This window comes from Lutra lutra, chromosome 3 (assembly GCF_902655055.1).
Source record: "Lutra lutra chromosome 3, mLutLut1.2, whole genome shotgun sequence".
Lineage (NCBI taxonomy): Eukaryota > Metazoa > Chordata > Mammalia > Carnivora > Mustelidae > Lutra > Lutra lutra.
In genome coordinates this window covers 165,803,688-165,831,215 of record NC_062280.1, presented here as the reverse complement: position 1 = coordinate 165,831,215, position 27,528 = coordinate 165,803,688, and the positions used below count along the sequence as shown (strand labels likewise).

The 27,528-nt window shown below is 36.5% G+C and overlaps 1 pseudogene; it reads left to right on the top strand.

Annotated features, from left to right (window-relative positions):
- Nucleotides 1-2,404: 2,404 nt before the first annotated feature.
- Nucleotides 2,405-27,528, top strand: part of LOC125095649 (eukaryotic translation initiation factor 4E-binding protein 1-like) — a 44,641-nt pseudogene continuing 19,517 nt past the window's right edge.

Below are 27,528 nucleotides of genomic sequence, written 5' to 3'. Positions count from 1 at the left end.
CTGTAGGAGGAGAAAGTCCCACACAATCTACCCAGTAAAAATAGCTGCTACACGGTGAGTGCTTAGAAGGTGTCCAGCATCTTACCTGCTATGATTGGTTTGAAGTTAAAAGCCCTAGTGAAGCTTTACTAATCTTCTTTGTTTCAATCGCTTTGCCCCAAGACTTGGTAGGGACCAAACAGGAAGTTACAGATGGTGCTTTTTTTCAAAGGTTGTTTGCTCCTTCCCTACTATCTCTTCTCACACAGAAACATCAATAAAAGAAGATAGAGATCAGAGTAGGGGACCTTCTCTTGTGCTCATTGGCTCAAGGGCAGAGATTACCATAGATTAAAGGGGCTATTGGAGAATTGCCTCAGAGGCAGATAATGTTCACCAGCAGTGCCCTGATACTCCTTAGGAGCACAGAATAGTAAAGTACTTCATTCCAACAATGTGTGTTAAATCCCAGGATCCTTACTTTATGTGCCCCTCCCTTTCCTCCATGTGCCTCAAATTACATGGTTGGAATTTCTCTTTTTGTTGTTCCCATTTCAAAAACCGGTTCTGTGAATCTGAATGTAGCCTCGTGCCTTCCTGGAGGTGGAAAATGCCAAAAGCTAATGTTAATTATATTCCTAAAATTGTGGTACTGTTCTTTTCTTTCTGGTCTTACCTCCCTCTTATCCTTCAAGGGATACTCCCCACCCCCCCATCCCTTTTCTATCCTAAATATCAGTTATAGATTTTTATTAATATCTAGATTCTCATTATTGTCATTGGCTCAACTGATCTCTTTTCTTGGATCATCTTTGATCATTTCAGTTGTTTGGTGGAAAATACAATTCCTACTCAACACTCTGCTTTTATACTAAATAAGACCTCATTTGCAGCCTTTAATTTAGATCAGTCTTTCTGTATTAACAAACTGATCTAGGGTAGCATCCTAGCTCTTCTTCAGCAACTTGCAATCAGCTAAACTTCAAATCCTGAAGCTTGAATTTAATACAATGACATATGTAAAATGGAATTTTGCAATAAATTTAAAGAAATGGAACTTAATGTATCTTAATAGCTTCTCTTGAATCTATATCTTCAATTGTTAATAAGCCACATCACTGAGGAAATTATTTCAGTGATTGATTATGTATCTCCTAACTCAATTTTAATTTGTTAAAATCCATAAATAAGAATCTTTAAAAATATATATGCATAACAGCTTCTGAAGTAGTCATGTATTTCCTTTAAATCAGAAGAGTAGAATTATTATTGAAATATGTGCATGTAATTTAGATTACATACATCTTAGCAAATTAAATATATTCATTATAAGAAATACTGAGTTATTTTATATCCTTCAATAGAAATTTTGTTAATTGATCTCCACTTAACCAATTCCCAAGCAACAGAATTAATGCTGGCTAATTTAAAGAGAAAAGCAATTTATTGGAAGCATATCAAGTAGAAATTTGAATAGCCAGGCTCTGCAAAAATGCAGGAAATAAAAGTTTGGAAGTCAATCAACCAAACTAGGATAATATCTCAGGCATCTGGAACTCTGGACACTCGGCAGCCAGACATTCATGCAGACACTGTTGCTCAATATCACATGTATCTTCTCCTTCCAGGCTCCTAACTGTGCAGTCTTCACTGTGAGTAATTTCTCAGTTATCCTTAGTCTTGGAATTCTCTTAAAAGCTGAAGTCCGGAAAAGGAGAGTTTGATTACCTGACTCTTCGTCACTTTTGCCCTGGCTCCCAATAGGCAATAGAGACTAGAGTTCGCTCTTTGGGTTTCACGGGGAGAGGTGTAAGGAAGGATTTTTCCTTTCAGCAAAACTCACACAGAGGGGCTTCACCCAACTAAGAAAAGCATGTGGATGCTGCGCTACAAAAGAAGGCAGTTGTCCATCCAAGTAATTACATTTATTTACTCCATTCCTTTTCTGTTCAAATCAAGGTTTCCCACTTTATACCTAAGGGATTTAATTTTTTTAAATCATAATTATAATTTTATAATATTTCAATACCAGTTCTCTAGATAGAGAGGAAAAGATTTATACATATATTGAAAGGAGTCTGGGGTAGAAATGAGTTTGCCTATCTACTTCAAGGACAATTTAAAGAGGAGAATATGAAAGAAATTCTGTCTCTGTTAATGGCTATGAGGTAATTCAGAACATGTTTCATTAAATTTGTCTGGAAAAAATATTTTTTTAATTTACTTGAAAGCATCAGAGAAGCCATAAGATAGTGAAGAAAATGCCAATGACAGCCAGTGGACAGATGGTGGCCTGAGAGAGAGGATGACACTGGCATTTAGAGTAACATTTATCCAGAGGGTGTTTGGTCAATTAGAGAGAGGCTGATTTGAGACTGGGAAACTGAGCAATAGCTGTGAAAGTTTGTGTAGCTGAGAGGCAGGGATGGGAGTCCAGGACCCACCCGTCAAAAATGGAGACCAGATAAACCCTAATCGTATTGAGTTGGGAATTCCAAAGGACTCCTGTTTAATAGCAGAGATGAACCAAAAAAGATGGGCTTTCCCAAGAAGTGTGGCTTATTTCAGTCCAAGAAATTGCCTTAAAGCGATTCAGATAGCTAGTTGCCACGTGTCCTGTAGCAAAGCAAACATAAAGGACTCTCCTGGCCCTCAGAGTATTTCTACAGGTAATTTTTGCAAATACAATGTTTATAACAGAATTTTTAAAAAGGAACAAGGCACACAAAGAAGCTAGGCACTATAATTTAAAATTAGTAGAAACGAGACATAGTAAAAATGGCCCTACAGAGTGTCCCAATACTGAAGTAATCACATATAGGCTTTAAAATCACCATCATTTTAGTGTACAAGAAAACAAAATGTAAGACTGAGAATTTTGGCAGAAGCCTAAAAACAATAACACAATAAAAAACAAACAAAAAAGAAATTCTAGGATTGAACTTCAAAGTAACTGAAAAAACTTGATGGATGAGTTTAACAGCCTACTAGACAACAATCAAGAGAAAATTTATAGATTGAAAGATAAGTCAGAAGAAAATATTCAGCAGATAAAACAGTCACAAATGGATGGAAAATACAGAAGATAGTAACAGACCAAAAAATACAATGAAGAAGGTCTAACCTACCTGTTAATGAAGCATGAAAAGAAAAATCTAGAATAATTCAAAAGCAATATTTGTAACATAATGAATAAGAACTTCCAAAAAAATAATGAGGGACTTCAAGCCACAGATTCAAGAAGCTCAACCAGTACAAATTAGGGAGAGGGAGAGGAAAGAATGTCAAGCAGATTCCACAGTCAGAGCAGAGGCAGATACAGGCCTCATCCCATGACCCTGAGATCCTGACCTAAGCCAAAATCAAGAGTCAGAAACTTAACGGAATGAGCAACCCAGCACCCGCAATGTGATCAACTTCTTATCCAGAAGACAATTGTGTGCATTAGAAAGCTTTCTTTTTCCCCTCCTCTTCCTTTTCCTTTTATTGTTTTCTTCCTCCTTTTTCTAATGATGAAGAAAGAAAAATTTTAAAGATATGTTTTAGAGAGAGTAATAGTGGAAAAAATAAAGAAGATAGAAGTGTACATTTGTGGGTAAATCTAATTTGGTTGATGGTATTAATTAATAAATAATAATATTGTCTAATAGGGTTTAAAATATAAAAATATAGTAAGTGATAGCAATAGTATATAAGTTAGGGGTGGACAAATAAATTTAAGGTGTTCCGAAGTCTGCTTTATTTAAGAATAAGAGAAAATTACAAATAATTTTAGGCTTTATAATAAAAAAGTCTTATGCTGTACTTTCTAAGAAAACCACTACAAAAATAGGAAAAGAATATGTAAGCTAAAAGGAGTCAGAGCTCTGACACTCAGAACTCAGTGTGAGTTCTGAGCAAATGGGGAAAGGATGGTGAATGGAGTAATAAAACATAATTTGTCCAAAAGGAAGCAAGAAAGAAGAAAAACACGGCATGGATTAAAAAATAGAGATCACTGAGTATGATTATTTAAACTCAATTATATCAGTAATTAGATTAAATATATGTGATCTAAATCCTCCAATTAAAGATAAGGAATCATATTAGATCAAAACTAAAACCCGACTATGGGCTACTTACAGAAATACAACAGAAATAAAAGAACAAAAGAGTTTGAAAACAAAAGATGGAAAGATATAAATGTGGAATTCAAATGAAAGCTGGCACAGTCATGTTAATATCAGACAATATTTACAATTATTATAGATACGTTAATATTAATTTTTTAAAAATGATAGTGATAGAGAGAAGCACTTTGTAATGACAAAATATGCAAATCTAGGAAGATATATTTTTTACTAACCCAGTAACAGTCTCAAAGCCAAAATTAAAAGAACACAATGAGACATAGAAAAGCCAATATTTTGTAAGATTTTCAACAAAATTCTCTCAGTAAATGATTTAATAAGAAGGCACATATCAGTAAGAGTCTGGAAAGTTTAAACAATGGGATCAGTAAACTTCACCGAATGTGTACTTATAGAATCTTGCATCCCGACATCTGTAGATAATACATTCTTTCCAGGCATATGGAACATTTTAAAAAATTATTCAGACTCTGGCAGTAAAGCAAATCTCAGCAAATATCCAATTTGTTTTCTGACTATAGTAGATTTAATCTTCAAATCTATTTTTAACAAAAAGAAACTAGAATATCTCATATGTTTAGAAATTAATAAATATTCTTATAACAAATTGTATGAATTCAATAAGGAAATCACAAAATAAATTAGAGAATCCAAACAATGTATGAAATCTTGGATGATGCTGCTCAAGTTTAGAGGAACACTGACAGCTTTAAATGTGTGTATTAGAAATGAATAAAAGGTTGTAAGGGGCAATAAAATATACAATACAAGAAAAATAAAGAAATATGAACAACTTTATGCTAGCAATATTGAAAATATGGTTGAAATGCACAAATTCTTGGAAAAACGCAATTTCCCAAGAGTAGCAAAAACATACTAAAAATATGAAATATCAACTCCATATGTAAACATTCTTCCCAAGAAAATTATAGGCCCAGATGACTTCATTTTGAGTACTACAAAATATTTAATGAAGAAATGATATCAATTGTACAAAACATTTTCCATAGGATAGAAAAGAAATCTGCAGAGAAGGCATTCCCCAATTTTATATGAGGCTAGCACAATCTTGATCACAAAACCTAAGGACAATAGAAGTAGGGAGAATTACAGGAAAATCACAATAGCATACAAGCAAAGCTGCTAAAAAATATATATAAAGGATAATATGTCATGACTAAGCTGAGTTCATTTCTTGAATGCGAAGTGGATTTAACATTCAAAACAATTGATAAATATCATCAGATGAACAGAATGAGGAAGAAAATAATTAGATCATCTTGATAAATGCAGAAATACACTGATGAAATTAAACAATCATGTATGTTAAAATTGGTGAGAATCGAAGGAAATTTTCTTAATCTGATAAAACACATATGAAGATCTTAGAGCCACCACACTAATAATCAATTACGACAAGACTTCCCTTTGAAATTGAGATGTTGGGGACAAAATAAAAATGCCTGCTATCACCACTCAGTGATATTCAACATTATCCTAGAGATTTCCATCAGGAAAGTCAAGCCAGAAAAAGAAATAGAACATAAGTGCTGTAGAGAGGAAGACATAAAATTATAATTTTAATATGATGATTATATTTGTAGAAAATCCAAAAATTACAGAGATAAATTATTAGAATTAGTAAGTGACTTTAGCAAGACAAAGTCATATAAAAAATCAATTGCATTGCTATAAATCAACAAAAGATGGAATATAAAATTTAAAATATAGATATAATTTATAAACTTTCATATACCTAGGAACAATATATGTGTAAGACCTTTATACAGGAAACCATAAATATTATTAGAGAAATTAAATGGAGAGATATGCTCTGCTTAAACCCTTGCTACTCAAAGTACATCCAACTGACCAGCAGCATCAGCATTATCTATAAGCTTATAAGAAAATCAGCATCTTGGGCTCCATCCCAGACTTACTGAATCAGAAATTGTATTTTAACAAGAACATTTTGTGGACTGTACACATAGCTTAAAGTAGGAGAAGCACAAGTTCAGAAAATCCAATATGGAATGATCCTGGTTCTCTGTACACTAATATATAGATTTGTGCAATCTCAATCAAAATTCCAACAGATGTGTGTGTATATGAAAGTTGATAAAATGATTCTAAAAAGTGTATAAAAATGCTGAAGTCCAAAAAGAGCTGAGACATTCTTAACACTATGGAAAATTTGCTCTCCTGAATTAAGACTATATTAGGGTTCAGTCAGCGAAGCAGAAGCACTAAGATATAGATATGTACAGATGTAGATGTCGGGAGATGTGTGTATGTGTGCGTGTGTGTATTTGGTACAGAGATGTCAATTTACACAATTGTAAGACCCATTTAAACCTCAGTAAGGCTGTCGCCTCGCCCCTGATCTAGAGCTTGAAATCTGCAGGGTAGAGAGTTGGAAGAGAAAAGTGACATAAAGTGAGGTAGAGGGAGGTAAAGCTGAACCCAATAGCATGAACTGGAGCCCAACGAGGACAGAATGAAATCTGTGTCGGTTCACAGTGCTTCCAGCCCTAATAAAGTCCTTTAGAAGAAGGAGTCCTTTAGAAGAAGCTGGCACACTTCATCACAGACCCAGACCCACCTGTGATCCCAGGAAGACTGAAGACGACCCAGAGGAAGTGGGAAAATTACATTCTTGCTGATTGCCTCACACCAAGGTGGTTCAGAGCTACAAAAGTGCCTGGCCATCCTGTCTTGACCTTCTAAGCCAACGAAAGAATGTGGTTGCCACTTCAATTCCACCCTTCATATCTTTCCACCAAATGTCTCCTGTGGCCCACATTAGCCTTAAACACATAGGAAAGGGGATCCTGGGAAACAATGTAGCCTAGCCAAGTTGATGCATTACAAAGCCATTAGTAGGTAGGTATGGGTGCAAAGATAAACCAAATAAGCCAAATGGAGTAAAATTGCGAGTTTAGAAACAGAGCCACACATTATGGATCCCTGGTGTGCAATAAAGGTAACAAATAAAAAAGTAGTTAAAATAAAACCAAATCAAAAGTATATTTCTGAGTTTTTTAGATTAAAATTCTCTTTCCTTCACTTCAAACTTTATTCCTTCTCATTCTGAAAGCAGTCTGTTCATATAGCTTGATGTTGAAAGAATGACAATGTGTAAGTGTTTAAACACACGTTAAGTTTGACCAAGAGTTACCTGTAGGCTTGAAGAGAGCAGTGATGCTAAGTAAAACCTTACACTTGGTAATTGCTGAATCCGGCTAAAGGAGGTGGTGCAAAATATTTTTCAAAAATCATACATTTGGTGAGCAGTTTTATTTTTGAAAAAAAAGCACAGCTTCAATACAATGGATCATGCTTATATTTCGTTCCAACACTCTGAAATCTGAGAGATGAATCCTACCTTTGACCTATAAATCAGGATTTCTTTAAAAAAATGATACCTAAACTAAAAGTGATAGTACCATAATAAGCACTCTACTTGGCAAACGGCTTCAAATCTCAAATAAAACATTGAAAATCAAAATTTAATTCAAAGTTGTATTTTCTAATACATTTTACCAAGGAAAAAACAAAATACCAAAATAATATTTGGTATAAAACATAACTGGCATTTAATATGCATTAAGTCTTCAGGTCATTTTGAAATCAGTATATCTGATTGTTTATATCATACTCTTTGATCCATGTGGAAAATTTGATTGACTGTCAACACTCTTCACAACATTTATAAATTTTAGCCCTTCTATCAAAAATGTTTTCAAGGTGATTTTATTACATGTTATTGAAAGTTCTTTGTTAAGTGCTGTAATGTGAAGGGCCCACCTAAGTCAGTAGTTCCTAAACTTGTGTGTACATTGGAAGCCCTTGGGGACTACTACCTGTGCCCCAGAGATTTAACTAGTCTGGGGTGTGGCCTGAATTTTGGAATTTTCAAAAGATCTCCAGGTGATTCTAATGTGCAAACAAGTTCAGGAACCACTGACCTATGCCATTTAAGGTGGATGTCCTGAATGTCCTTGGCTCCAATCTGTCCTCAGAAACCAAGTGTCTTGAAATGAGCATCTTCACTTGGGGTCTGTATTTATGACTTAAGACACACTTCTCAATAAATCAAAACAGTTCTTGCTAAGGTCACTATGATGATTAATTTTATGTGTCAACTTAGCTAGGCCATGGTATCCAAATGCCTGGTCAAACACTTCCCTAGATGTTTCTGGGAAGGTAAGTTTTAGATGAAGTTAACATTTAAATCAGTAGACTTTTTTTTTTTTTTTAAGATTTTATTTATTTGACAGAGAGAGAGCGCGGGATCACAAGCAGGCAGAGAGGCAGGCAGAGACAGAGGGAAGCAGGCTCCCTGCTGAGCAGAGAGCCCGATGCGGGGCTCCATCCCAGGACCCTAAGACCATGACCTTAGCCAAAGGCAGAGGCTTAACCCACGGAGCCACCCAGGTTCCCCTAAATCAGTAGACGTTGAGTAAACAGATTACTCTCCTAAATGTGGGAGAAGCTCATTCAATCAGTTGATGATCTTAAGAGAAAAAGGACTGACCTTCTCAAAGGAAGAGGGAATTTTCTCCAAACCACTTTCAGACTCGGGCTGCATCCGCTCTTCCTTTCATCCCCAGCCTGCCACCCTACCTCCAGATTTTGCACTTGCAAGCTTCCACAACTGTGTGAGCCAATTCCTTAAGATAAATTCTCTTATATTCCTAATTGTTTCTACTGATTATATCATATATATCATAATATACAATATATACTATATTCTATTAATATATAGTAATTATGGTAATATACTATATATTGTATTTATTATATATAGTATGTATATATACATATATATGTACATATGCATGTATATATGTATATTTCATACATATACACATATACTTTATTTATTATATGTAGTGTGTGTGTATATATATGATATACATGCATATGTTATGTACAATAGGATATTATAGATATGTATTAGTGTGTGTCTGTATAATGTGTATACGTATTCTATTGTTTCTGTTTCTCTGGCGAACCCTGGCTCATACAATTGCCAGTGACATCCAAGTTGCAAAATCCAGAGGTCATTTTCAGTCTTCTCCTTACTTGGCCTTTCAGTGGCATTTCACCCCATTTTTTTTTTTTAAAGATTTTATTTATTTATTTGACAGAGAGATCACAAGCAGGCAGAGAGGCAGGCAGAGAGAGGAGGAAGCAGGCTCCCTGCTGAGCAGAGAGCCCGATGCGGGGCTCGATCTCAGGACTCTGAGATCATGACCTGAGCCGAAGGCAGCGGCTTAACCCACTGAGCCACCCAGGTGCCCGCATTTCACCCCATTAATGGTGCTCCAATTACCCTTTTCATATGACTCTTGATTTTCCAATTTTCCTCATCTAGTTGCTTAACTTTATCGAGTTTTAAAAATACTGATACCTGTGTTGTACCTCCGGCAAGTCTGATTTAATCGGTCTGAGATGCAGTCTGGAAGCTAAGATTTATAAAAGTTCCCCAGGTAATTAAATGGTTAGAGCCAAAGTTCAGAATCACTGGTCTACAACCCCATGAGGCCTGACTCTGGTGTGGGTTTATCTACTTCCCCTTACTAATGGGGAGTCTTCAACACTCCTTCTTTTGATGCTGCACCTTTCCCTGGACTCCAGAAACATCTCTATCTGCAGCTTCAAGAGCTAAAACTTAACTCCAATCCAAAGGTCATTCTGACAGCTCAAATATAATATGAAACCCCATTCTGTCTTTGTTGGTGAAGGGAGCAATATTGGCAAGAGACCTGGTTGTCCTCTCATTGTTCTTACTGGGCTCAGGGCAGACGACCCGAACATCCCTGTCTTCCCTCTGACACAAGATGGTACTACTTCCACCCTAGGTGCAGCTACCATATCCGCCATCTATCCTGAAGGCCTGCTTTCAATTTTCCTAATGCAGAAGGAGGTCAGAGCTCAAAATCTTTACTCTTAACTAAACAGGGTCAAAAAGGCAATCCATATTATTTTTATATCATTCTCTTTGAAAAGGGGATGATGGAATGAGTTATAATGCAGCTCCTTAATACTCGGATTTACGTGTGCTGACAGTCCAATCACATATTCGGAAGCTGATGAAGGGCAGGACAGGCTGCCGCTCCCCCAGTTAACTCCAGGCCTCCAAGCATGGCTCTCTTACGGGTGTTTTTGCTTTGTCTGTGTGGTACAGTTCCCTTGATTATCATCCTTAGGATTCTCACTGTTCTTATTTTAATCTTCCAATTTGCAAAATACATAAAATAGAAAACTTAGCGCTCAAATGAATTTTTTTTATCCCAGCTCCCATGCCAGCCAGATGTGTTCTGTCACATCGTGCTAGTATATGCCGTTTGATGTCGTGCACCATAGTGTTTTCTAAATTATTCACATATTGAATTTAAATTTATGCAATAATGGGAAATGGAGAAAATGCTCTCTTAGTTTGCTTTTTTGCCTCTATTTATCCATATCACTTTTTGATTCGAATGGCAAATCTCCAATTTTGAAGTTTTATGCTAGTGCCTGAAATCCAAGGAGGGTGAGTGTTGTTATTTTCATTGTTTGGGAAACAAAAATGTACCTCTGATAATTTTTGTCTTTGATTACTGCTTCTTCAAAGGATTTAAACCAGAATGAAAGCCTTTGAAATCTTCAGAGATAAGGAGACATGAGAGTTATTCTGTATGCACTGGATAAACAGATGTCTTAGCTTTTCAAACCAAACCTGGAAAATATAATCACAAGCTTCATCTGAAACAGAACAATTTTTGCCGGTGTATAGTGTTTTATATTTTACTAATGTGAAATGGAAGAAATAATGTCATTTCATTCCTTTTTCTTGTCTAAGAATTTAGTTCCAATTAACATTTCAGAAAACTTTTTTTTTTTTCATCTCAGGGAAAAAGATACATTCCATAGGAGGGGGGAAAAATCTCTTTTCCTTGATTTTGGGTACAAATAAGCACAATTAGAAACATATCTATACATTGCTTGGGAAGTTGAGATCCTAATTGAGAAATTCCAAATTAATAAAAGCCAAATTTCTTTCATTTACTCAATGGACCAAATCTTGTAATCAAATTTCTTCTGAGATATCCATCGACTTCAGTGAGAGTTTCTCACATGGGATAATTGTAGAATTAAACTCAATGCTCTTAATACGGGGGAAGAAAACCAACAACAACACTAATAGACTTTGCACTGAAGCAACTGATGGCCTCCACTGGGTAACCCACTCACTGGGTGATGATGGCTGTAGTTGCTTCCTGATTCATAGCAGCACAGAAATGGACTTAATGATGCAAAGAAACAAATAATCTCTATCCATTATGCTTTCAGCCTTTCCAAGATAAGAGTACTTCCTCTTTACATACTTGCAAGGGTGAAAGAGAAAAAGAGAATCATGCTGTCCATTGGCTAGAATGTTGCCTTGTGCAGGATAAACACAGCTAATTTTGAAGTTTAGATCTGAAGTGAAGACTCAGCTAATTACACAACTTAGAATTCAAACATCTTAGGAAATACCGACTTTATGATATTCCAACGGGGGCTGAGAACACTGTCACCAGCTATGCCATTGGATAAATTCTAATTCTTTTGGAGAGACTATGAGGGAAAAATGGAGCCGATCAGCCTCGAAGGGACAGGATTCAGTTTTGTTCGACACTGTGTCCTCAGGGTTTTAGCGTTTGTTTAATTGGAAATGTAAAATAAACCCAAAGATATTCGACTTGAAGTCTGAAGATGGTAAATGAAGTAAACAACATTGGCACAAAATGGGCTTCGGAGAACCAAAATGGCCCTCAAAACCTGCCGTGTGGATTGCTGACAGGGAAATGGATGCTCGAGAGTATTTTGTATATTCCTTTTATTTTTACCAGGAAAGAAACTGATGCTTAACAAGGAGGTAAGTGACTTATAAAAGGTCTCACATGCTAGAGGGGTAAAGTCTGGCTCTATCACAGCTTCAGGGACATGCTTCTATAGGTTTTACTCTTTTTCCTTAAATGGACTTACCCTGGGTGCCATGAATACCAATGTTGCCAGCCTGGTCTGCCCTTGATTCAGATACCATGCAGGGCCCTGAAACTTTCATCTCCTCGGCTCCCTTCCCAATCCAACAACTAGATCAAGGTGATTTTAGGAGCAAAGGAAAAGCACCACTCTCTTCTCTCACTGAACATACCTCCCCTTCAGCAAGTGCTTATGAAAGGAGCAGTCCTCTCTGAACTCATTGACATGGTTCACTTGGGAACAAAAACGTGTACATGGATAAGTTCTACCAAACAGTATGGATTATTAGACACTTTAAGCCATATTTGAAAGTCAAAGTTTAAGCCTAAATATACCCCTTAATGATTCTTACTTCTTTTCTGCCGTGGGTGAGATAATCCTGACAAGTCCTGATAGGGCCCCTAGGTGGCTCAGTCCGTTAAGCGTCTGCCTTCAGCTCAGGTCATGATCTCACTGTCCTAGGATTGAGCCCCATGTCAGGCTCCCTGCTCAATGGGGAGGCTGCCTCTCCTTCCTCCTCTCCACCACCCCTGGCTCATGATCTCTTGCAAATGAATAAATAAAATCTTTAAAAAAAAAATGTCCCTATTAATAGATTGATTCCTGTTTTCTTTCTTCATCACCCAAAGTGAAATAGCTAAAAAATAAAAATGTGAGACATGTCACTTACAACCACCAGAAAAGAACTTTTGAATCTCCTTTTGTTATAACAGTATTGATTTTATATTTTGTTTAACTATTAATGTTAATAATAGCTATTATTCTACCAGCATGATGTGAAGAGGGCCTGTCATGAATTAACCGGGTAAGGAATCCTCTTCATTTTTCTCAACTCCATTCAATGTCTGTTTCAAGCTCCATTCTGTGCAGTGGTGGAAATATTAATTCAATCAACTCAATGTAAACTCAGTTAATCTAGAGTTAGTTTGATTGATATTTTGTTTCACCTGCAACTTTGAGAGTTGTCTTGATTCTCACTTTCCTTCCCTCTTGCATTAAAGTTCCAAGGGGTTTTTATAGAATGATAACTTAATACTCTGGGCATCTAAGGTACAGCATGGTGACTATACTTAACTATAACGTTCCATGTACTTGGAACTTGCTAAGAGATCTTAATGTCCTCACCACTGCCACCACAACAAAATGCTAATTATATGAAGGGTGTGTTAACTAACCTTATTGTGGCAATCGTTTCACAATATATACACGTATTAAATCATCACATTATACACAGTGCGGTGTGTCAATTATATCTCTGGAATTTTTTTTTTTAAGCTTAATGTAATCATCACCCTCTACACTTAAATTTGCTGATTCTCTATATTAGTTTTCTGTTCCCATGTAACAAATTATCACAAACTTGAGAACTTTAAAGAACACCCCCTTATGATAACAGTTCTATAGATCAGAAGTCCGGGTGTCTCAGCTGAGTTCTCTTTTTCAGGTCTTCCCAGAACAAAATCAAGGTATCAGCCCGACAGGGCTCTTATCTGGAGGCTCTGGAGAAGAATCCATTCCGATTTTTGGCAGAATCCAGTTCCTGGTTGCTGCAGAAGCAGGGCCCCACTTCCTTGCTGGCTAGGGACCAGGAGTCACTCTCTCTCATCTCCTAGAGTCACTTTCGAGTCCTTGCTCGTGCCCTCACCCATCTTCAAGCCAGCGAGGGCACATTGTGCTTCGAATCTGCCTGACTTACCCTTTTGCCAGCTGCTAAAGTAAAGGTCTCTGCTTCTAAAGGACTCGTGTGATCAGACGAGGTCAGCTAATTTATTCTCGGGAAAGGTACAAAACCGGAAGTGCTTGAAGTGGCCGCTAGGAACAAGTATTCCTAGAAGGAAGGGCAAAATTCCCTAGTGTTCAGGTGTTCACAGTGAAACCCTAAGGTGCCTTGAAGATTCTTCTTTTGCCATTTTTTAAAAAAGATTTTATTTATTTATTTGACAGACAGAGATCACAAGTAGGCAGAGAGGAAGGCAGAGAGAGAGGGGGGAAGCAGGCTCCCTGCTGAGCAGAGAGCCCCCATGCAGGGCCCATCCCAGAACCCTGAGATCATGAGCTAAACTAAAGGCAGAGGATTTAATCCACTGGGTCACCCAGGCGCCCCTTCTTTTGCCATTTTAAAGGAGTCTGTCTCCTTCTTGGTTCCTCCCTACTTTTGGAGAGATGTTGAGCCCACCTACTCTCTGGGCGTAACTAACAGTTACACCTTCAGGATGTTCCCGAATGCGTCCAGTGAGACTGGGTCAATCAAGGCTGAAATTCTCAAGCCTGCTCTCGCTCTTCGTCTTCATGTGTCATGATTTTTATTTAACGCTAAAAGCTACAGATTATCTGTGTTCGAGATCCAGCATTGTGCTATCTTCCCTGGAGAGTTTTGACTCTTCTTTCACCGAACAGTTCAAATTATTGACTCATCATCCCAAATGTGCCTTAGCTTGGTTTTAAAATTTTGTTAGTGGGAATCTGGGGAAAGTTAAATTTTTTTCTCAAACTCCCCAATTCAGTAGGACTCGATCTCTAAACTTCCTGCCTGGAGAATTTGTTAGGGCTTTACGTTTTGCTAATGTGGGTTTTGTGCAGGTCTTCTAGCATGTGGTGCATAATTCTAAGCCAGTCTCTCTGGTATCTCAGTTGGACGCCAGGTCTGTCAATAAGGTGTTCGCATTCTGTCTCCATCATGGCAAGAATGAGAGCTTCAGGGCCGCTGCTATCTTAGCACCGCTCAGCCTCTAGTATCTTCATTTGAGTCCCAACTTCTGAAATTCTACAATCCTCAGGAATTTCCCCAACGGTATACAATCCAGGCCTCAGACATCAACACACAGGAGACTCCTTGGACTTCTGTGACTCTCCACACAGTTAAATCATCACAAATACACTTTGCGAAAGATTCCACCTACCTCATCTGGCCCATACTCTGATCTGTACCTCCTGGCAACAGCCTCCTTCCTATAGCTGGATAGTTGTCCCTTTGCTAAGAACTGGAGGATTATGGGACTTCTCTTGTTTGTTTTTCTTCTGTCAGGAACTGACGTTCGCAACCATTTTGGGATCCAAATCTGAAAATCCTTATTTCATATATTTTCCCATTGTTCTGTTTGTTTACAAATAGAGGGCTGGTCCAAAACCAGTGACTCAATCACGTTAGAAGCAGAACTCATACTGATGCATTCTTGTACGAATAATTTAATCCCTCGGGACTCTATCATTCCTAGGCATAAAATGAGAGACCTTGCCTCTAAGTAACCTTCTTATTTTAAATAACTTGCTGAAATGTAGTAGATACGTCAGGGTTGTTCAGGTATGAAGGTATCAACTTGATATTTTAGTCAATCTCTCCAAATGCAGTGATTTTCAAATTATTGGTTTTTTAAGTCCTTATTGGCAGCTCCTGAGTTATAAAGCAATATTTGCTTTAATATTAAAGAATACTGCACCGTTACCCACTAATTCAGCAAATCTTTATTGACTGTAAGTATGTTTTGAGAACTGTGATGGTTGGTATGACGCCTGGTTTTTACTCCTAGTTTCTAATACTCTCTTATTTAATATCATTTTGTATATTATAAACAAAACTGCTTCTTACATTCCTCAATGTTCACTTTTATATATTCTTGGGTATTCATTACCTAAAACATCATTTATTGTCCACTAAAGATGTACCAGACACTGCTGCCTGCTGTGAATGTAATGAATGACTGAGACCTAATACTTACCTCTAAGGAGCTGTGTCTATTAAAAAAGACTAAGGCATATGAATAGTAAAAGCTTACTAATAAGACTGTGCCCAAAATATTTTGAGGCTACAGATGAAAGTGATTAACTCTGCCAGAGGCTTCTGATGTAAGTTCCTGGAAAGGGTTGGCTTTAAGCTGGCAGACTAGCGGAGGAAAAGCAGTTAAGGCTAAGGAGTTTAACCTTGACCAGAGTACTGACTGGCTAAGAGATCACGGGCAGCTGTACATACTTCTCTTGGATTCTGTTTGTACTCTTGTCTCAGCTTCACTTTCCTCTCTTCCAAAATGGGAGGATAATGGCACCTGGGTGGCTCAGTCGTTAAGCGTCTACCTTCGGCTCAGGTCATGATCCCAGGGTCCTGGGATTGAGCCCCACATTGGGCTCCCTGCTCAGTGGGAAGCCTGTTTTCCCTCTCCCCTCCCCCTGCTTGTGTTCCCTCTCTCACTACGTCTCTCTCTGTCAAAAAAAATAAATAAAATCTTTTATAAAATAGAATAAAATGGGATGAAATATTGACTTTTCTGTTTCTTTGTGAAGATTAGAAACCTGAAGTTTAGAAATATTTATGTATGCCTAAAAATGATACCCACCATCATTTTGTTACACACCGTGACTATTTTACTGTCGAGACATGCATCTTTCCCATAGTGTGGGAAATTTTCTCTGGGTATTCTGTATGGAAAATGTTTCCATATAAACTGTGCATGAATTATTTGAATCTTAGGAAATGAAAAAAAATCAGCAAGAATAACATAAATTTTGGACTTTGCTTTGTTAATTCAGGAATTCCACTAACATTTTGCAGTTCCAGAATACCACTCTATATTTCTATTCTTCTTCAACATTGTTATAGGTAAAGGAGTTTGTGCTGAAATTTTCTAAAACCCAGAGGGAATCTTAGCATTTGTCTTATGGATTATGTAATAACATTTATCTTGTCCTTTTGTCAGAAAAACCCAGCCTATTGTTATGAATTTGTCATATTATTTTTAACAAATCAATGTTCCTTCCCTAACTTTCCTATTTCTGAATTTCTATAATCACTTTTTTCTCTTTCTCTTTCATGTATCACCATTATTTTTCTTCAAAATATCTCTTCAATTGGGGATTTTTTAAGAGGCTGTGGATTGTTTATTGTTTTTATTAGATAATCACCCTTGCTCAGAAACAAATAAATACAATAAGAATTACCCATTTCAAGTGCACAGTTTGGAGTTTTGACAAGTGATCCTAGCTCAGTAATTTCTAGAGCTCTCACAGTGCTGGCAGTGTTTGAATTTCAACTAGCAGAATATAGAGTCCTTATGAGACACCAAGGTGCAGTAGAAACCCAGAAGAATCCGTGTCTTAGCAGAACAAAAATAGCCAGAATAAAAATATTCTACCCTAATAAAGCTTAAAAACCACCTTCAGAAGGCTTAAGCTAATCTTAACTGGTAGAATAAAGTCTAACACTTTCTGAAAGAAGACCACAAAATCTAGTACTCAACAACATAAAATTCAAATGTCTATCATCCAATCAAAATCAGTTTGAGGGAGAGCAGAAAAATGAAACCATAATCAGGAGAAAACTCATTAAATAAAAACCCTCACAAATGAGACAGTGATAGAATAATCATGCAAGAACATTAAAAGAGCCATCAAAAATATGTTAAATGTTTAAAAGAAAACATGATAACAATGAGAGAAATAGGGGCTGTAAAAAGGAATTAAATAAAATTTTGAGAGGCAAAAAATATCTAAAATGAAACAAAATAAATGTATGGGATTAACAGAAGATTAGAGACTCGAGAAGAAAAATCAGTGAACCTGAAATCATAATATAAATTATCCAAAATGAAGCACATGGAGGAAAAAAAAAAGATTGAAAAAAATCACTAGCTTATTAACAACCTGTCGTATAATATCAAGAGTCGTAACATGCATATAATAGAAACCGAAAAGGAGGGAATGGATATTTTTTTTAAAGGTTTTATTTATTTATTTGACAGACAGAGATCACAAGTAGGCAGAGAGGCAGGCAGAGAGAGAGAGGAGGAAGCAGGCTCCCCGCTGAGCAGAGAGCCCAATGCGGGGCTCGATCCCAGGACCCTGGAATCATGACCTGAGCCGAAGGCAGAGGCTTTAACCCACTGAGCCACCCAGGCGCCCCGATATATTTTTAAAATTAATGTCTAAGTTGCTTTTTTTTTCAATTTTTTATTCCCAAGCAGAATAAATGCAAAGAAAACCACACACTTTACATCATAATCAAATTTCTGAAACCAGTGATAAATAAAACAAAACAACCAGCCGTTGGGGCAGGGGGAGACATCACAGGGAGGAAAAAAGACACATCACATGCAAAATAACATAGACAAGAACATCTTCAGAATCCTCATTTGTAACTATGTGACCCAGAAAACACAAAACAAGCCTTTTAATGTGCTGGAAAGGGGACTGAGAGTGGAAATCTCTTCAAAATGGGCTGTTACACCCAGAAAAAAATTCCTTCAAAAATGATGGTGAATAACTTGTCTAATCATGAAAAAATCATCAGATAAATCCAGATTGAAGGATATCTGATCCGTATTTCTTAAGACTGTCAAGGTCATGATAAACAAGGGATGAATGAAAAACTGTCACACTCCAGAGGCCCCTAAAAAGACAAGGCAACCGGCTCTAGAAATTGCTAAGCTACGATCTCTTTCTCTATGTGTCTCTTTCCCTGTGTCTTTCCTGCTCTTCTCTGGTGCTTTGCATTGTAAATTCCAGTAGCCTGGACTGCCTCAAATTTAACCTCCATTCCTCAACTTAGTTTAGGAACCATTATCCTGGATCATAATCAAGAAAATGCACAGTTGCAATAATTTGCAATATAGAAATATAGAAATAATATTTCTATAATTTCTAATTATAGAAATACTTCTTTTACTTTCTGTGTCTCAGATATCTTAGTCTTATACTACCTGTAATCTAATGTAAAAAACGTGTGTTTCTTTTACATATCTAGTACTTTGTTTTGTTTTTTTAGTTTTTTTGTGGTAAGAAGTGTACTTCCATTTAATCCCAGGGCTGGAAGCAGAAATTCATCCCTCTTATTTATACTCTCTCCATTATCAAAAGCCTATATTCTAATTACTTAAAATCTATATTCCTTCGGTGGCCTTTGAAATGATCACCTTGACCATCTAGCCTCCACATCCCTCCCCAGAACATCTTTCAGACTATTGTCAGATTAATCTCCCATTAGTACCCCTTTCTTCACACCATTCCACTTTAAAAAAATGTTATTGATTCCCTCTCACCCATCACATTTAATAAAATATGAAAGGTTTTGTGTCTGGATTTTAACATAGGTGCTAATTGACTCTTCCCAAGTATATTTCTTTCTACTTCCTGTGTGTGCTGACTACTCTAGAACAATTGGTCTATTTACTATCCTGATGGATACCACATACACTCTGGCTTCATTCAGAGCTTCTTAATTTTTCTTTTCATTTATCTAACTGCACTTAGTTTTTAAGGTTCAACTACTTTCTCTTTGTCCAGGATCCTGTTATTTGCTAGGAAATTTTTTTTCCTTCCACATCACAGGAGAGAATGCCTTGGTCTTTGGGTCTCATACGTAGAAGTTTTACTAGAGTCTCTCATGCTTAAGTATGACCCAAGAGGATAGAAGTCTACAGGTCCGTGAGATTCTGCCTCCCTCCCAGAGGATTTGAACAATTCTCTCAGCAAAGATGATTCTTTCCTTACTAGAAATTCTCATTCAAGCTGATAAGAGAATGAAATTTACTCCATAACATTTTTATAGAAATAGGTATTATCAAACATAGTACCTATTGTGGATTAGCTTTACTTAGATATCATAGCTTATCATCAAAAAAGTTACACTCTAAACTAAAATATAGGTCTTTTTTTTTTTTTTTGGTCTTTTATTTTATATTTAAAATGTAGGTTTCAAAAAACATGGAGCAGTTAGAGAACAATAAAAGATAGTCTACAAATGAACATATGTATATGAACACATATGAAGAATACACATGCTTTCTTCCAAAAATGGAGTATCTTGGATATTATCTAAAAGTCTGAGTTCATGCAAATTTGAACCTTCTGCTTCAATGAAACTCAATTCCAATTTTGGCAAGGTATGGTCATCTATGGTTTCAAGTGCTTTCTATAGCGAGTCATGACAGAAATACCACAGGGGCAGCTCTTCTTGTCCCAGTGCATGTGGTATTTGGAATTGAGGAGATACAAGAAAAATAAACAGAGAGGAGTGCTCATGCGCAAGCAACCACAGGAAACGTTTACTCTTTCAAAGGTTTCCAAGACAGAATATGGAAGAGTCGGGAAGCTCCTTCTTCTCCTCAGTCACTGTGAAGAGACCAGAGTAAGAGCTGCTATGTCATTTGACCCCCAGGCCCCCAGGCTGGGTGGGTCTTCCCCAAACTAGGGCTTTTTCCTTTGGAAATTCGGGTTTCAAAGATTGCCATCAAATTTAAATTGTATTCCAAAGAGTTTTTTCCCCTCTGGTGGCAATAACACTACCATTTTGTAGTAAATACGTGTGCACTGGGTGTTAATTTATGGGTATTTTGTATGTATACATGTGTGCATGTCTGTGTGCATGTGTGTGTGTGTGTGTGTTAAGAATCAATCACTAGCTTTCATGAAGAAAGGAATGTTGCCAAATAAATATGCATATAAATTCCTATTTATTGAAAATGTAACTATTATAGCAACATTAAAAAATCAATGTTTGTCCAATTATTTTCTGCAGGCAGTATCATGCATTGCAGTCTAGTTTCTCATTAGATTAAATCAAACTGTTCTTAAATGCCATTTTGCCAGCTGTTACTGGATAAAGGGTGAACAGAACAGTTTGTAGTGGCAAATATGTAGCTCTCTGGCAAGTGTCCTTGCCAACATTGCTACCAGCTGTGTATATTGTTTATAAAAAACAAATGCCCTTAGTGGTTTTTCTTAAATTTTATTGAAATGTGGTTTTTTTCCAGGTTATTTTACATGTTTCTTAGACAGAAAAGTGTTGCCAAAGCCTGTAAAATCAGTCAAATTCAAATCATAATTGCAAGCACTTTTGGCTTTAATTTAGAGTAAAATGCAAGAATTTGATCAGTAAAAGCTAAAAGCTTCAAAATAGAGTCAACTAGATTTCCCAGTGCCCCCAGATAGATCTGTACATAGCAGCTTTTAAAAAATATTCTACATTTCCAATAGTTTAAACTGGGATCTAATCAAACAGTTAATAGCCAAAACTTCTTAAACACCTTCTCAGTGTGATATGGAAAGGACATAAGGCCCAACTTTTTGCCTTTTTTCCAAGTTTTCAATAACTTTTCTTGAGTCAGACTTTTTTTTCCCTTACAGATAAGAAGTGAAAAGACCCAGATGCTGAAGAGTCTGGGCAAGATTATATAGCAACTTATTAGTAGGCAGGACCCTCAGATCACATAAATTCCAAAGATACCATTTATATTATGCAAATGAAGTTTGCTTATTGGAGGTATAGGCTGCAGCATCTGACTTCAATTCCAATTCACTTTGCTACATCCTGTTGAGCAACAAAGTTTTTGTAAGTTATAAAGCACAAGGGAAATACTAAATGTTAACATTCTAAACTATAACAAAAATGAAGTTTTACTATGGATTTTTATAAAGATATCACAAAGAGCATTTAGATTTCCATCAACCAATAAGTTATCCTAAGTATGTAGGTATATATTAGGTGATGAAAAGGAGTAATTATTCCCTTATCTTATTATCAGCCTCTTCTTATTTTTTCTTACCATCCTCCTCTTACATTTTAGTTTCTCTATAAAACTAAACACACACACACATATACACATACACACACATATACATCATTATTTAGGGAAATATAAGAAAGTGTTTGCTTAGCTAAATAGAAGGTCAGTTTATAGTGCCTGCCTTCACAGGGTTAATTCTCAGCTTAATAGTTAGGCATGTTTTCAACATATTGAAATCACTCTTCCTTCTGTGATTCACCATGAATTTCACGACACACCCAAACCCTGAATTAAACCATTTTGATTATCAGGATTATGAGGATTTTTGAAGAAAACAGAAACAAGGAAAATAAGCAATGTGTCTGCCCAAGTTGCTGTGTATCAATATTTGGTTGGAACTGAATAATGGCTGCCCTTCCCACTGATGCCTACCTTTACCAGAATCGCCCCCACTCCTTAGTGTCTTATGCCACTCCACTTCAGGCACTTGCTTAACTGATGGACCATGGATAGCTAGATTTGAAACCCCTGGGAAATATCGAGAATGACTGGAAACATTTCCTCAAGACCCAGAGCCGAAACATAAAATAGTACATCCTTTGTAGCTATTGAGAAGGTCGTATTTGAACACACCCATAATATATTCTTTTAAGGTTGTTCCAAACAAATATCTTATTTTCCTGCTTAAAAAACTTCAGGGGCTCTCAAGTAGCTCTTTAGGATTCGACATAACTTGCCAGTGTGATCTCTTACCCCTGACACCATCCTTCCACAGCTCTTGCACAAAAGCTGGACTGGATGACTCTTTTCTGTAAGGCACAGGAAAGCTCTGTCTGTGTCTTTTCCACCATTATATCCCCAGTGCCTAGCAAGGCCCTGGAAAAATAAGGCAATTGATAAATTAATAAATGAAATATGGATGAATTAATTGAAAGGATTTTGAGTATGCATGGTTTGCTGGGGGAAAGTGGGTGGCTGGTTAATGTTCCCACAACTGCAATGAGAAGCTAAGAGCCAGAAAAAAAATGTTCTGTTATTCCTCCTGTCCTACTTTGGCCTGGTTGCCTTGTATAATTTGTCTCAGTATATTAGCTGTAATGAGAGTCAGGCCTTGATGAAGTTTTTATCTTATCTGGTTATTGAAACTACTTGTCTCCAACAGCTGCAATTTCCATTTTCCATCCTTTCTTTATGCTGGAGATCCATCTACAGCAAGGTGCTCATTGACAATGACAGTGGCACCTCCATCTGGGCTTTGGCCTGCAGGCTCTGTTCTCATTTGTTTCCTTGAACTTGCTTCCCCAACTGGACCCAGCCCATTTTCTCCTGTCCTGGTTTTCTCCTCTTTGCCAGGTTCTTGGAAGGGCAATTTGCTTCCTTATAAGTATCAGTTTGGTCATCATCATTTTTTTGTATCCCTGAATACGGCCTTATACCATATCCCTTAACCCCAGGCCTCACCACACTTCTGACTCAGTGTCAAGGCAACACCCCTTGCCTTAGAGAGAAGCATAAGGACAATCCTACACAAAACTTCCTGTTCTCATTTGCTCTTAAGTTCTTTTGCTCTCCTCAATCTTCCTCCACACCCTTTTCCAATCAGTATCTATTTCTTTTTACTAGTTTTTCTTTTTTTTTTTTTAAGATTTTATTTATTTATTTGACAGACAGAGATCACAAGTAGGCAGAGAAGCAGGCAGAGAAAAAGGAAGAAGCAGGCTCCCTGTCGAGCAGACAGCCCGATGAGGGGCTGGATACCAGGACCCTGGGATCATGACCTGAGCTGAAGGCAGAGGCTTTAACCCACTAAGCCACCCAGGCACCCCTTTACTAGTTTTTCCATTGATTTGGGGGTAGATTTGTAAATTCATCAATTGAAAGTTTAAAGTTAAGGTTTTCATTTTGATGCTAATCTAAGAATTAATAAGTATGCTTTGGACTATTTGGATGACCACCTTTGAACTAGGTTACTACCAAACTGTGTTGGTGTCCACATTTCAGTTTGGGTTTACTATACACAAATAGCACTGCTTTAGTGACCCCCGGTTAATGCAAAAATAGCAAAGGCAAAATAAATATGTAAATGATACTGACAAGTCAAATGAGTCTAAATAACATCACAGACAGAATGCCATATAAGTAAATATTTTTGCAGTAATTTATATAAAGACAAGTGTTGGGAAAACTGAGTCACCACAACAAAATAAATAATAGTATAAGCACAATGAACCCAAAATATTTTTTGTGGTAGCAACTGGCATCAGGTGAGCTAACATTTCATATTTGGAAAACAACATCACTTGTCACATAAAATTGTTAATTTGAACTGTTTGGTTTGGTAGACTTTATATTTCATTTCTAAATTTAATTTCCTTTTTAATCAGAGTTGTGCATGGATATGATTTATGGATAGCTTCATATTTGAAGATATTTAAGTAAAATACTAATAAACATGACAACATTAGGAATCCATGATAAAAAAAAAAAAGTTTTGGAGCAACATTGACTTCCTCATAAGAACTTTAACCACTGTTGCTCCTTCTGAAAGACTTTTCTTGGAAGGCTTATCTCCAATTATGGAATGCAGTTAAGTTCACTAGTTCATCTGTGAGGAGGAAAAGAAAGATCTAAATCACAGATGTTTGCAATCTGCTACCTCCACCTACCTACCAAAGGAAATCCTTGGTCCCCTACTCCACTCCCAACTCTAAACTCCCCAGCTGGACTTCCAAGAAATAGTGAGGATCTACCATGTAATATAAAAACTGAAAACCTGAAGGAATAAGAAAGCTTTGATGAGTTTTTTTTTTAATTTAAAAATAATAATAACCCTGAAAGCAAAGCTGGAATAAAACACTGCAAGAAAAGAAAACTACAGGGCAACATCCTTTATGAACACTGGTACAAAAGTCCTTAACAAAATACTAGCAAGACAAATTCAACAGTATACTAAAAGAAAGATTATATACCATGAGCAAGTGAGATTTATTCATGGAATGCAAGGATGGTTCAACAAACAAATATCACTCAATGCAATGCAACAGAGTATAAAAGAAAAATTGATCATCTCAATGGATGAAGATAAAGAATTTGCCAAAATCCAATACCTTCTCATGATAAAAACACTCAACAAACTGGGAATAGAAGGAAATTACCTTGACATAACAAAGACATATATGGAAAACCCACAGACAACATTATGCTCAATGGTGAAAGACTTGAAGACTAAGTCAGGAACAAGGCAAGGATGCCTGCTTTTGCCACTTCTACTCAACGTAGTTTGGGAATCCTTGCCAGAACACTTTGCAAGAAGAAGGAATAAGAGGAATCCAAATTGGGAAGAAAAGTACAATTATTTCTGTTCATAGGTTAACATCTTAACAATGTCAATCCTACTCAAAGCAATTGAAAGATTTAATGCCATCATAAGCAAAATTCCAATAACATTTTTGCAGAAATAGAAAATTCCATCCTGGGGCACCTGGGTGGCTCAGTGGGTTAAGCCGCTGCCTTCGGCTCAGGTCATGATCTCAGGGTCCTGGGATCGAGTCCTGCATCGGGCTCTCTGCTCAGCAAGAAGCCTGCTTCCCTCTCTCTCTCTGCCTGCCTCTCTGTCTACTTGTGATCTCTCTCTGTCAAATAAATAAATAAAATCTTAAAAAAAAAAAAAAAAAGAAAAAGAAAATTCCATCCTAAAATTTATATGAAATCTCAAGGGACCCTTCACAGCCAAGACAATCTTGAAAAAGAACAAAGTTGGACATCTCATATTTCCTGATTACTACAAAGCTACAGTACCTAAAACTGTAGTACTGGCATAAAGACAGACTGATGGGGTAGGAAAGAGAACCCAGAAACAGACTGTTGCATATATGGACAAAAGACTTTCAATGAAAGAACTACGACAACTCAATGGTAAAAGGATCTTCTTTTTACCAAATGGTGTTGGGAAAATGGAATATCCAGATGCACAGTAATGAAGTTGGAATATTCACACCTAGTAAGATAGCTAGTATTTAAAATGAAACAAAACAAAACAAAACCAAAAACCAGAAAAGAACAAGTGCTTGTGAGGATGTAAATAAATTGAAACCCTTATGTAAAATGCTACAGCTGCTGTGAAAAACAGTATGATGGGTGATGAGCATTAAATAGGGCACTTGTGATGAGTACTGGGTGTTACATGCAAGTGATGAATCACTAAATTCTACTCTGAAACCAATATTACACTATATGTTAACTAACTAGAATGCAAATAACTATTAAACTTCTGTTTAAAAGAAGAACAGTGTGGCAGTTTCTCAAAAAACTAACAGTTACCACAATATATGCAATTGAACTTCTGAGTATCTACCCAAAAAATTGAAAGCAAGTTTCAAAAAGACATTTGTATATCTATGTTCATAATATCATGAACATGTGAATGGAAAAATGAAATGTGGTATACACATATAATGCAATATTAACAGCCTTCAGAAGAAAGGAAATTTTGACATAGGGATGCAACTTGGAGACATTATACCAGGTGAAATAAGCCAAACACAAAAGGACAGATAATGTATGTTTCCACTTACATGAAGTACCTAGAAGAGCCAAAGTCACAGAGACAGGAAGCAAAAAGGTGGTTTCAAGGCATTGAGAGGAATGGGGAGTTACTGTTTAATGAGTAGAGAGATTCAGTTTGGGAAGATGAAAATGTTCTGGAGTTGGATGTTGGTGACAGTTGCACAACAATGTGAATTTACTTAGTGTCACAGAAATGTACGTTTAAGAATGGTCTAAATGGTAAATTTTACAGTATATATATTTTCTACAACAATAAACAGTAAGTGCAAGGAAGAAGAGGAGAATAAAAATGAAAAGAAAGACAGGAGATTTAAGGAGATGGGCAGTCTGGATTTGAATGTAAATTTTAGGTAGGGCGTTAAAAATGGAGGCAAGAGATTTGGAGGTGGGGAACGTTCACTGTCCATGTAGAAAATATTAAGAATATTAAAGAACTGAACAGAGATAATTTTGAAAATTTTTTGCTATATATTCCAAATTCATTTTCTTTTGTTAATGGTCTTAGAGATAATGTCAGTGATGAACTACATCTCTTGCATTTTGGTTGAGAAACTCTTTTTAAATGAGAATCCATACATACAAAGCACCATGCAAAACTCAAGGTATTTTGTGTTTATACACTTGTTTGTTCAACATTTATTAAGAACCTACTATATGTTCTCAAGATAGTTTCAGATATTAGAGGCCTAGATTTAAGACATATATTAAGTAATGAGTGTTATTCTTGTTTTCTGAAATAAATGTAGACTTGTGCATATCCTCCTTTGAATTGACCTCATCCAGATTATCCCCAAATATATTTGTAGATTTTACTTAAGCATTCTATCTTTTCATATTTGATTTGCTTACTTAGGAAAACAATTGGAATATTGAAAAACAAAGAATGACCCCTTGTTGTGGTGAAAAACTATTCTATTTGAAAGATTCTATTCTTAGAATAACAAATGAACAGAAAGAATGAAAAAGGGCAGAATAAACATTTCATTTGACAATCTGTCACATACAAAATTGAGCAGCAAGGCTGTGTGTGATGAACAGACCAGCTCTGTACATATGGAAGAAACAATCATTTCTCCTCGAATGCTCTTGCTTTTATTCTTCTTCCCCAACTCTCTGTAAGTCTACAAACACAGAGCATATAAGCATGAATAGAGGGGAAAATGAGGGCATGGAAAATTCAAGAGTAAATGTGTAAATTTAATTTACCACTGAAGAATATAAGAAATGTGTATAGATAGCTTAAAATTATGTTTTTATCCACTTAGGATAACAAGAGTTTTCAGCTTTCTATTGAAATAAGTTCAAGAGGAGAAGCTTCTTTTTATTCAAAACATTTCAAGTTAAAA